At 43.6% G+C, this 12,443-nt stretch overlaps 1 protein-coding gene across 19 annotated transcripts in view; it reads right to left on the reverse strand.

Moving 5' to 3' along the window:
• LOC145515096 (uncharacterized) overlaps positions 1 to 12,443 on the reverse strand; it is a 43,757-nt gene that overhangs the window by 22,487 nt on the left and 8,827 nt on the right. For 9 of the 19 annotated variants that reach the window (XM_081514637.1, XM_081514645.1, XM_081514632.1 and 6 more), the window contains one exon: positions 6,618 to 6,743. The gene's annotated coding sequence lies outside the window, so the exon portion shown is untranslated. Of the gene's footprint in view, positions 1 to 3,495; positions 3,540 to 6,617; positions 6,744 to 7,261; positions 7,341 to 12,144; positions 12,423 to 12,443 lie in introns of those variants that run through there. The other 10 variants (XM_081514649.1, XM_081514628.1, XM_081514646.1 and 7 more) reach the window with 3 other exon arrangements.

Here is a 12,443-nt window from a genome sequence, read left to right on the forward strand (position 1 = left end):
GTCCTTTCTGTCTCCCCTGAGGATTGAGTCCAAACTACAGTCATAGTCTGTATGGGAATTCCTAATAACGTACTTTCACAGCCTTGAGAAATTCCACAGAAATAACACCTGGAAAAACAACATATATTAAGCAACTATGTTAATGATTATCTTTCATGTTTTTCTTAAGGAAAATCACCTTGTTACAAACCCCAAGGGCAGACCCAGGAGAGTATGACTGGGATCATGAAAGCATGGACCTTGAACACCGGGTTGGCACCAGGCATGAACGCTGCCTACGGACTTGCTAACTGTTCCCGAGACTAGCAATCTGGGTAAACACAAGGAGATCTGGACTCTGTCAGTGTAGTCCATGACATTCAGAAGTATGTGATTAACACAGCATGTGTCTTGAGAAAGATAAGATCCGAGAAAGTCTTGTTGTCTGCAATTAGGAATAAAAGCTGGACTCAGAGTGGATTCTGCACCTCAGTTCAATAGTGGCTGCGGGTCCCCTGACCCATTGCACCAGACTTGGTGTTCTCTCTTCATTCTTGTTGCTCGTTCCTGGACCGTTAGGGCAACACTAGTCCTCACCCCGAGTGAGATGAACGTGGTGCATACTTCAGTGAAGGGAAAGCAGGAACGACTCCAAATAATCAAAGGACGAGGGCATTTCTGATGAGGGTGATTAATATAGAGGCACTAAACCAGGTTAATGTGACAGAGAATATCAGAAGGAGATGGGGAGACTTCTCTGGCCTAGAACTGAAAGAACAGAAAGAGCAAGGGCCATGGTTATTAATGACCAAAGGCAGGCATAGCAACTAAGATCTGAGACATAGAAGGTTTTGGTGTTCATGAACAAGGACTAAGTGAATGTGACCAGGACAGACTGACCATGAGAACGGGGTCAGCTTCCAGGATGAGGCTGGAGACCTGAGGAGTCAGGATGCTGCCCTGAGGACGGGGGAAGCCAGCGGAGGTGGGAGGCGTCGCTTCACATTGACCTATATTCACAGAAGACGGCTCATGATTTCCTCTCAGGTTCTGAGCCTATGCTCCTGCCTCCATCCTACCGTTCGTCTTTTCATTTTAGAAAACTAAGGTCCATGTAAAATTCTAATAAAACTGGGTACTCCTTCCAAGAAGAACTGCCACACACAGTCAGACACTCAATCTGGCCAATCATTTCAGGGGTCACTGTTGCTCAGCTTCTGGACCTAAAGAAGCATCATCAGATCAACTCATAGCTCACTAGTTGCCAGAACACATAAAAGAGAGGAAAACGGAGTATCATTTTCTGCTTAAATTAGATTTGACTCTTAACATACAAGATCGCTGACATCCTTACTAAGAACTCATCAAAATAGTCTATAACTATTTACTAGTTACCAAAAAATGTTTCCAGATAAAACATAAAGAGGAGACAGAGAACAGGCCTCAAATAAACGTGCAAGAAACCTAAAGTGAATCAGCTTGTTAAAATTTTTTCATTGAAGAATATTGGTGCAAGGTATAAAAAAAAAAACAGTTGAGAATATAGCATATTTAGGAAAGAATGACATGAATTAATTACAGGAGGCCACCAAATCTTATTTCAGAAGTGAATAGTTGTTTACAAGAAAGTCGCTATTGAATGAACAAATCTTTATCTCAAGCTACAAAAAAGAATTTAATGTAAAAGAAGGAGAAAGCTAAAAGTAAAATCATCACAAAGAACATGTTTAAAGTTCCTTGAAAAGGCATCATGTAGTAAGAGTCAGTCAGTTCTTGCCCCACTTCTCTCACATAACCTCTACACCAGGAACGGGGAAGAGGGTGACCCACACCTGAGAGAATCAAGTCACTACCACAGCCCCCACCTCAACAGGCTCTACACATGCATGCTCTTTTAATACAAATAATTACAAAATGCACACGCCTTATAGACGGAAGTTTTGCAATTCTCATTCTCATCTAATTTAAGGAAACAAGTTTTAAAATTACTAGATTTTAAAGCCAAAAATCAATGTATCACGACTTAATAATTCTTACCCAACCAATTCAGCACTCGTCTGGATCTAGCCCCCGCCCCGCCCCGCCCCGCCCCGCCCACTAGTTGTTTCCACTTCATTTGGTTTATCTGTTTCCCTACTTCTTTCTCTGTCGCCCTTCCTATTCCCCTCTGCTCTCCTGCTGTGCCTGTCCTCCTCTCTACTTCTTTCCTGCCTCCCGTCCGGCCTCTCTCTGCCATCTGTTCCCCATAAAGATGGTTTCTCTCCAACCTCCCTGGTGATCCTCAATCGCCGTATTTCTGCTTTTCTTCCTCCATCTCTGCCCTCCCTTCCTCGCAACTCTCTGGCACCCCCAAGAGGCTATGCTTCCTCTCAGCTTCCTTTCTCAGCTCCTCGAATCACTAGGAGTCCCCTCTCTCTCCCAGCAGGATATTGTCTGTAGGTCAAGGTCCCAACACTTGTATCCCCTTTGCGGGCTCTCTGTGTGAACGGCCTCTCCACTGTCGCCCTCTTTGGGACCCCTGATTTACAGCCCCTCTCCCCTGAAGGCTATAGAAGAGGGCGGCAGAGGATGAGATGGTGAGATACCATCCCTGGACGCAACGGACATGGATTTGAGAAAACTCTGGAAGATACAGGGGTTGCAAAGACTCGGACTGAACAACACCTCCCATTTTTCCTCACCTATAATTCTCCGGAGATCCCGTTTTTTCTAAACTTCTCTCCTTTCCCCACCCGCTCCCGAAGGGGTATTCTCTTTCATGTCGCTCTCTTCCAAGTTCCTCACAATCCTCTTCACTGTCATCGCATCTCCCTCATGCTTTTCTCCATTTTCTATTTCTCTCGGAGTCGCTGTCTCCGTTTCTCATGACCACACCTCACCCACTAACTACAGGGTAGGAGACTGAGTAAGGAGGCCCGCTTCCACAAGAGCCACATTCCAGCAGGTGGAATTTGGGACGGAAGAACCATGGGTGTCACGTTGCTGGTTCGGGTCACCTACCCCACACGGTGTCAGCGGAACGGTCACTAGGAAGGCAAGGCCTGAAGGGCAGTAGGACCCGCCTGAGGAGACGTGGGGACAGGGGCTCGGGGGAGAGGGTCTCGGGAGCGGGGCGGGCTCTCCAGGGCCGGGCTCTCCAGAATCCCAGCACCGGGGAGAGGGCGCGGCCTCCAGAGGCCGAGGGGGCGAGGCTGCGGAGCGCGGAGCGAATAAACCGCCTCGCCGAAGAGTTTTATACGCTGCAGCAAAGGCAGAGGGGTCAGTGAGGTGAGTAAATGGTTTTAAGCAGCAAAGAGGTGAGAAACGGAGCGTCTCAACGGTCCGAAAGCGGGACTCGGCTTCATGGCGACTTTAAAACAAAATGGGAGGCGCCCCTACTCCGCTCACGGAGACGTTTGAATTTGCTGCGAGTGGTTGGGCGGGCACGCGGATACAGACTCAGTAGCAGCCGTCAGGCCTGGGGTACTGAGGAAAAGCGACTGCAAGGCGCAAGTCTGACTAGAAAGACAAACTCACTCTGCCATGAGACGTCCACTCGCCGCTCTCCGCTTCCGGTGCGCGTGACGCCAGGCGCACACTCAGTGAAAAGGCCTAACGGCCTGGGGGCGCGGCCGGAGCGGACCCAGGGCGTCAGGGGGCGGGCCTTGAAGCGAAGCCAATCCTGCGTGGAGACTTTGGGAGGGCGTGGCGGGGCCTCAGGGAGGGGCGCGGCGGGCGGGGCCTCGGGGCGGGCGGGGCCTCGGGGCGGGGCGCGGCGGGCGGGGCCTCGGGGCGGGGCGCGGCGGGCGGGGCCTCGGGGCGGGGCGCGGCGGGCGGGGCCTCAGTTCAGTTCAGTTCAGTCGCTCCTTCGTGTCCGACTCTATGCGACCCCACGAATTGCAGCACGCCAGGGCTCTCTGTCCACTACCAACTCCCAGAGTCTACCCAAACCCATGTCCATCGAGTCGGTGATGCCATCCAACCATCTCATCCTCTGTCGTCCCCTTCTCCTGCCCCCAATCCTACCCAGCATTAGGGTCTTTTCCAATGAGTCAACTCTTTGCATGAGGTGGCCAAAGTATTGGAGTTTCAGCTTCAACATCAGTCCTTCCAATGAACACCCAGGATTGATCTCCTTTAGGATGGACTGGTTGGATCTTGCAGTCCAAGGGACTCTCAAGAGTCTTCTCCAACACCACAGTTCAAAAGCATCAATTCTTCGGCGCTCAGCTTTCTTCACCGTCCAACTCTCACATCCATACATGACCACTGGAAAGACCATAGCCTTGACTAGACGGACTTTTGTTGGCAAAGTAATGTCTCTGCTTTTAAATATGCTGTCTAGGTTGGCTATAACCTTCCTTCCAAGGAGTAAGCGTCTTTTAATTTCATGGCTGCAGTCACCATCAGCAGTGATTTTGGAGCCCCCCAAAATAAAGTCTGACACTGTTTCCACTGTTTCCCCATCTATTTCCCATGAAGTGATGGGACCAGATGCCATGATCTTAGTTTTCTGAACGTTGAGCTTTAAGCCAACTTTTTCACTCTCCTCTTTCACTTTCATCAAGAGGCTCTTTAGTTCTTCTTCACTTTCTGCCATAAGGGTGGTGTCATCTCCATATCTGAGGTTATTGATATTTCTCCCGGCAATCTTGATTCCAGCTTGTGTTTCTTCCAGCCCAGCGTTTCTCATGATGTACTCTGCATAGAAGTTAAATAAGCAAGGTGACAATATACAGCCTTGATGTACTCTTTTTCCTATTTGGAACCAGTCTGTTGTTCCATGTCCAGTTCTAACTGTTGCTTCCTGACCTGCATACAGGTTTCTCAAGAGACAGGTCAGATGGTCTGGTATTCCCATCTCTTTCAGAATTTTCCACAGTTTATTGTGATCCACACAGTCAAAGGCTTTGGCATAGTCAATAAAGCAGAAATAGATGTTTTTCTGGAACTCTCTTGCTTTTTTGATGATCCAGTGGATATTGGCAATTGGATCTCTGGTTCCTCTGCCTTTTCTAAAACCAGCTTGAACATCTGGAAGTTCACGGTTCACATATTGCTGAAGCCTGGCTTGGAGAATTTTGAGCATTACTTTACTAGCGTGTGAGATGAGTACAATTGTGCGGTAGTTTGAGCATTCTTTGGCATTGCCTTTCTTTGGGATTGGAACAAAAACTGACCTTTTCCAGTCCTGTGGCCACTGCTGAGTTTTCCAAATTTGCCGGCATATCGAGTGCAGCACTTTCACAGCATCACCTTTGAGGATTTGAAATAGCTCAGCTGGAATTCCATCACCTCTACTAGCTTTGTTCATAGTGATGCTTTCTAAGGCCCACTTGACTTCACATTCCAGGATGTCTGGCTCTAGGTGAGTGATCACACCATCGTGATTATCTGGGTCGTGAAGATCTTTATTGTACAGTTCTTCTGTGTATTCTTGCCACCTCTTCTTAATATCTCCTGCTTCTGTTAGGTCCATACCATTTCTGTCCTTTATCGAGCCTATCTTTGCATGAAATGTTCCTTTGGTATCTCTAATTTTCTTGAAGAGATCTCTAGTCTTTCCCAATCTGTTGTTTTCCTCTATTTCTTTGCACTGATCGCTGAGGAAGGCTTTCTTATCTCTCCTTGCTATTCTTTGGAACTCTGCATTCAGATGGGAATATCTTTCCTTTTCTCCTTTGCTTTTCGCTTCTCTTCTTTTCCCAGCTATCTGTAAGGCCTCCTCGGACAGCCATTTTGCTTTTTTGCATTTCTTTTCCATGGCAATGGTCTTGCTAAAGGTGACTGCAGCTGGAAGTTAAGACAGCCTGCTCCTTGAAAGGTATGATAAGTTATCAGTGTATTTTAGAGCAAAGGCATCACTTTGCCAACAAGGGTCCCTATTGTCAAAACTATAATTTTTCCAGTAGCCAGTAGGGATGTGAGACTTGGTCCATAAAGATGGCTGAGCATAGAAAAATTGATACTTTTGGATTGTGGTGCTGGAGAGTCTTGAGTCCCTTGGATAGCAAGGAGATCAACTTAGTCCATCCTTAAGTAAATCAATCCTGAATATTCATTGGAAGGACTAGATGCTGAAGCTCCAATACTTTGGCCACCTGATGCAAATATCAGACTGATTGGAAAAGACCTTGATGCTGGGATAGATTGAGGGCAGGAGGAGAAGGGAGCAGCAGAGGATGACATGGTTAGATAGCATAACCAACTCAATGCACATGAATCTGAGCAAACTTCAGGAGATAGTGAAGGACAGGGAAGCCTGGCCTGCTGCAGTCCACAGGGTTGCAAAGAGTCAGACACGACTTAGTGACTAAACAACAACAATAAATCATTGCTAGGGCAAAGACTGGGAAACTAGAGTGTCTGTGTTTTCCCCAGGTAAACAAAGGGCCTAGTATGAGTCTTAAGGCAGTGTTAATGGGGAAAGGTGGCTCTTGGCAGTAAGCCTTTTCCTGGAAGTGAAGTGGGAGAATTCTTTAACCTTTGCTATTTTCCATAATTACAGGGTCTGAAGTAAGCTTCAATTTTGTCATCATAAACTATTACACCAAGCAAAAGTAAAAAATGATAAACACACTTCTCAAAAATGGAACATTAGGAATATTAGACCAATAATAATAAAAACAATGAATGCCTGAGAACCTCGGTGTATGTACCTTAGAACATTGGTGAAGGGTCCTGCCTGTTCCTGTAGAGCTGTGTCAGTCTGGTCCCGTCACATCCTAGAGACATCAGTACGTGTTGAAAGATGTTCCTTTGAATCAAGTCAGAGGTCTGGGTTGCTGTTAAATTGAGTAAGAACCCAGAGGTTATATTCATGCCAAATTCTTGGCTCTCTGTGCATCGATGCCAAACCAAAATACTTGAAATACAAATATAGAGTTATGGAAGAGAAAAAGTGGCTTTACATTATTTGCCAGGCTAAGAGGGAACACATCAGGCCCTCTCCTTGGTGAGCAGGGAGAGGTTATATTCTCAGGCTGGGGATATATGATAAGGACCAAGGCAGTATTGTACTTTTCTTCTACAAAGTTGCAAAAGGATGGAGTTGGTGACAAGACTAGGGTGTGTGCAGTCAATCCCTTAATCTTGCCTTAGGTGGTTTCCTGGCTGCTCCTCCTTTGACTGGAGGTGATGCAGCAGTAAAGAATCTCCATGCAGGAGACTCCCTATGTCGGGGAGATCCCCTGGAGGAGGAAATGGCAACCCACTCCAGTATTCTTGTCTGGGAAATTCCATGGACAGAGGAGCCTAGCAGGCTATAGTCCATTGGTTCACAAAAGAGTTGGACAGGACTGACCAAGCAGGAGCATCCTTCTTTAATTAGCAATGTTTCTGCCCTTGGAAGTCACCGAAGGTCATGGAAGCTGTAGTCTTGCCTGTAAGAAATGAAAAACAAAAGGCCTCTGTGCCCTGGAGCCCCATAGCACCCTGCTCCGCAACATCAATACTAAGAAAAATGTTTTCCATTTTGCCATCTCTCTGGTGATCGTGAAAAAAAATCTTTGCACAGCATCATGGTTATTATGTTCATGATTAGGCAGTAATGAAATATCTTACTGATGTAAATAGACTAATTACTCATCTCCTTTAGCACCTGAGCCCTGCTGAAGAATTAAGCTGGTGAGAATAAACTTTTCTTGATTAACAAAGTAAAAAAAGGGTCAGTTGTTTTCTGTGACCTCAGAAAGAAAGCTGTATGTGAATTGTCCTTCATGTTGGGCATGCAGACAGTATACACAGATGTGGATCAACTAGGTATTACCTTAAAATGGTTTGGCCCAGACACCTGGGGGAAAGTCTTCAGGAAATTTCAAGAGTAGATCTACTGAGGATTTAGCACATCTAAACTAGTAAACAAACTGAACTGAATTATCCAAGGAATACTGAACACTGTTGGGAAAATAAAATTTAAGACAAAAATGAATGGGCCTGCAGATTATCATAAGTGAATAAGTCAGAGAAAGACAAATATTAGGTATCACTTATATTTGGAATCTGAAAAAATGATACCACTGAACTCATTTACAAAACAGAAACGTCATACTGTATAACACAGGGAACTCTACTCTATGTCATGTGGCAGCCTGGATGGGACAGGAGTTTGGGGGAGAATGGATATATACATATACATATACATATACATATATATGTATATGTACATATACATATATATGTATATGGCTGAGTCCCTTGATACTGTCATTTACCCCAACCCCTTAGAAGACCTGAATCCTCTCAGGACCAGCAGTACCCTACACCCATCCCCACCCCACCCCCAAGTACAAAAGTTCCCCTGCACTACCATGTCTTTGCTTTTTTAAAAAAAAATTTCATCGGAGTACAGTTGATTCACAATGTTCTGTTAGTTTCAGGTGTACAATTAATTGAATCAATTATACATACACATAAAACCAGTCAATCCTAAAGGAAATCAATCCTGAATATTCATTGGAAGGACTGATGCTGAAGCTCCAATACTTTGGCCACCTGATGCAAGACCCAACTCACTGGAAAAGACCCTGATGCTGGGAAAGATTGAGAGCAAGAGAAGGGGGCGACAGAGGATGACATGGTTAGATAGCATCACCGACTCAATGGACATGAATTTGAGCAAATTCAATACAGTATAAGGTGAAGAGTTTGCTAATAAAAAGTTTTTTTTCTAAAAAACAATAAACCCATGAAGAAGTGTAAAATATTTGGAAAGACCACCATATGTGAATCATACTTAAATATTTATAAATGAAATACTCTGCAGTGAAAGTAAAACTGAATAAATAGAACAATTTACTACCTATGCAGTGCCCTTAACTATCCAGCTCATTGGCTCCAAATCACATGTAATAAAGTGTGAGCAGTTTGTAACTTTATTAAAAAGGTCAGAGACTGTCAAGATAGACTTAACAGGAGGCTTCCTGTGTGCTGTTTTCAGTCTTGTATGAATTCTATGTTCCTTAACAGCACCTGAATACAGGTGCCAGAGAGCTGGCAAGCCAGCTTTCAGGGATAATAAAAATTCGTGTATCTCATTTGTATGGAAATTCCATACGGTGAACAGCAGCCATTTACAACTCTCCTCCTTTCTGATATGTAAAGTAACTTTTACAACCCCCTCTCTTGAAAATGATTCTAGCCTCTTGCTTTCTAGATGACTTGTTAGATTTTTGATCCCTGTCTCTGCTAAAAAGGGCTCTCTTGTAGGAGAGTATATATATGCCCACAATATGTTAAATAAATGCCTTTGTTCCATCAGAGCACTGGTCCCCGTGTCTTTCCTCATTTTCTCTCTCTCTCTCTCTCTCGCTCTCGCTCTCTCCCCCTCTCCGTTTCAGGCTGCTGCCACAGAGCACAGGTGTCCACCATGTCTACTTACTTGCCTGGGCTTTCAAGACCTCTTCGAGAGGGCGCCCTGAGCCTACGTAGACGGTGCTAGCTCTTTGTCCTAGAGTTATATTGGCATACTGTGTAAACCAGGGAATATCACCCTCTTTTCTTCCTTCTTTCACTTTCTTATCGGTCGACTCTGTACCCCCAAGTTCCGGTCCATTAAAGGACCACAACAAGAGACTATGTTGTTGAGAATAAAGTACAACAGGAAAGCATTCAAGATATAATGCAAAGGATGTCATAATAAATATTATAGAATATTAATGTATCTTTTATGCAAAAGTAACTTTTGAGCCTTTAATATAAAACAGGCACTAGTCTAAGCCATCTGACAATCTTAAATTCTCTTAGAAGGTTTGAGGAAAAATATCACAAATTTTCAATGCAGGGAAATAGGGTTACTGTGCAGGACCTCAACTGACAAACTAAGTGAGGCAAAAAGGGCTTGAGCCTGAACCTACAGTCTGAGAAAACATATTCTTAACCATGATCACCCATCCAAACTGTATATATTGCAAAATGATACCAAAAAAATCAGGAATTTAGAACAAAATTTTCTAAGAAAGATGCAGTAAGAAGTGAACTGTGTCAAGTAATCATGTTATTAATATTCAGATATGCCCCCTAGAAATGGATTCTGAGTCATCATGGTTGCAGTTCTTTGGGTCTTGTCATGAAAAACTTGTTCAATAAATGAAGCGAGGTTATTTTTTTTTTTAGTGAATTATAACATGTGGAAGATGGAAAGATGGGTGAAGTGCTGTGAAAATTGGGAATTTCCAGAGAACAACTGAAATGTGCTAGGAAAAAGTGTTCCAATTCTCATCAAGATCCCATGTGAGGCAAGGTCAGGACTGAGAAGGGGTCTGACTGGCATGCAGGGAATATTCATGTGTTGTGTGGGAGCACAGCTGATGACTGCATATCTGTGTGAATGAAAGGGCAACTCAAAACTGACCTTAAGAGAAAAGAAGAACTGGCTTACCAGGAAGCATACTACTGTCCAATTTTTATCTATGAGAGTTATACTATGGGTGTGGAATGGAAAGATTTTATTTTATTTAATATTTCTTTATTTTTGTTCTGCACTGGGTCTTAGTTCTGGCTCTCAGGCTCAGTAGTTGCCCCACAGTGTGTGGGATCCGGGATGGAACCTATGACCCCTACACTGCATGGCAGATTCTTAACCACCATACCACCAGGGAAGGCCCTAAAATGAAAGTTTAAAACTGTTTAAAAATTTTTTTCTTTTTTAAATTATGAAAGTATGATAACACATTTACAAGAGACTTGGAAAATACAGAACAAGGTGTCCGACTCTTTGCAACCCCATGAACTGCAGCCTGCCAGGCTCCTCTGTCCACAGGGATTCTCCAGGCTAGAATATTGGAGTGGGTTACCATGCCCTCCTCCAGAGGATCTTCCCAACCCAGGGATTGAGCCCAAGTTTCCCACATTGCAGGTGGATTCTTTACCATCTGAGCCACCACGGAAGCCCAAGAATACTGGTATGGGTAGTCTATCCCTTTTCTAGGGGATCTTCCCAACCTGGGAATTGAACCGGAGTCTCCTGCACTGCAGGTGGATTCTTTACCAGCTGATCTACCAGGAAAGCCATGGTTACATATAGTTCCACTATATATTATAATTGTTTTTCAAATAGATAAATTAAGATTTTTAGTTGGAGTTTCAATATCAAACTCTCAAAAATTAATAGAATGAATAGACAGAGAAGTAGAAGGACACAAAATCTGAAGAGATCTATAAAATAATTCAACATAATTAAGATGTATACAATTTTCACACAACAGTAGGATACAAATTTTATTCAACTTTCCATAGAGTATAAACTACTCTCATAGACTAAAATTTTGATATAGTTCTGTATTTTGGCATGTAGTATTACTGCTAAAACTCCTGAAAATTTATTATCCTAGTGATTTAAAGAAAAAATTTGAGGCTTAAAACTTCTAATTCAATTCTGAGGATATAAAGAAACACTATGTTTAAAAAAAAGTAAGTTAACATGTGATACAGTATTAACTAAAGTACTGAAACAGAAGATTTTAAAAATGAGGAGATTAAGCTACTGAAGGGAGAGAACAGGTTCACTTCTATTACTATGTCATGTGTCATACGGAATATTCCATAACTTCCATTTCCATCCATATATTTAATAAAAACATACATAATATTTTAGGTGATTGTATTTAGTGTGATAGTGTTTAGGTGGTAGTATTTAGGTGATACTTAAAAATATTTAAGTATTTTCTTAGCAGAAACCAGAACAAAAACAGGAAAAGGCCAACTAAAGGTGGGTGAATTTATGCTGTGCACACACATGCAGACTTAAGGAATCATATCCACAATACCATACACTAAGGAGATCAGGATTTCAGACTGAAGATCCTGGCTGGGTGAGCAGAGTTTTCATGGGTAAATAAGGCTGGCAGAAGGTGTTTGTTGAAGTCTGAGTATTTTAAGGATAAGATCCCATTAGTTAAGAATGTGAACAAAAAAGAAAATATTGGAATATATTGACTCTGGTATATCGAAAGCTTATGCTAACACTCTATGTTACTAAACATAACAGTGTTCCTTTAGGTGGCCTAATTACTGGACATAATATTATTACCTTTCATAACACAAGCTCTGCAAGGAAAAAATATAAAACAATGAGGAATGATGTTAGGATAACAGGTCTATCCTGAAAGTGGAAAACATGAAGATTAATGCTTAGAACCAACATCCCCACTTTCTTTGCCACAACCACCCACAAAGGGAAGACCTCACCATGTGAAACAGTCCTCTGCTGCCCACTGTCTCGGGTGGGGCTTAGGACAGTCAACTCCTACACAGAGACCAACAGTGAGTTTTCTGACACTTTCCCTCGAATCACACTCCCCTCCTGGTGAGGCCTCATGTACACAGCAGCTGTGGGCACCTCAGCTGATCAGACAATCCCCTTCAGGTCACAGACCAGGCCCTGGTCCATCCCCACGCAGAGCCCGGATCTCAGCCCTCAGAAAGTGGAGGACTCACAGTCACCACGCTCAGTGAGGGATCCAGACAGGAATCACCTTACATATAAT

This window comes from Giraffa tippelskirchi, chromosome 7 (genome assembly GCF_054371585.1).
Source record: "Giraffa tippelskirchi isolate mGirTip1 chromosome 7, T2T-mGirTip1v1.2.pri, whole genome shotgun sequence".
NCBI classification, from domain to species: Eukaryota; Metazoa; Chordata; class Mammalia; order Artiodactyla; family Giraffidae; genus Giraffa; species Giraffa tippelskirchi.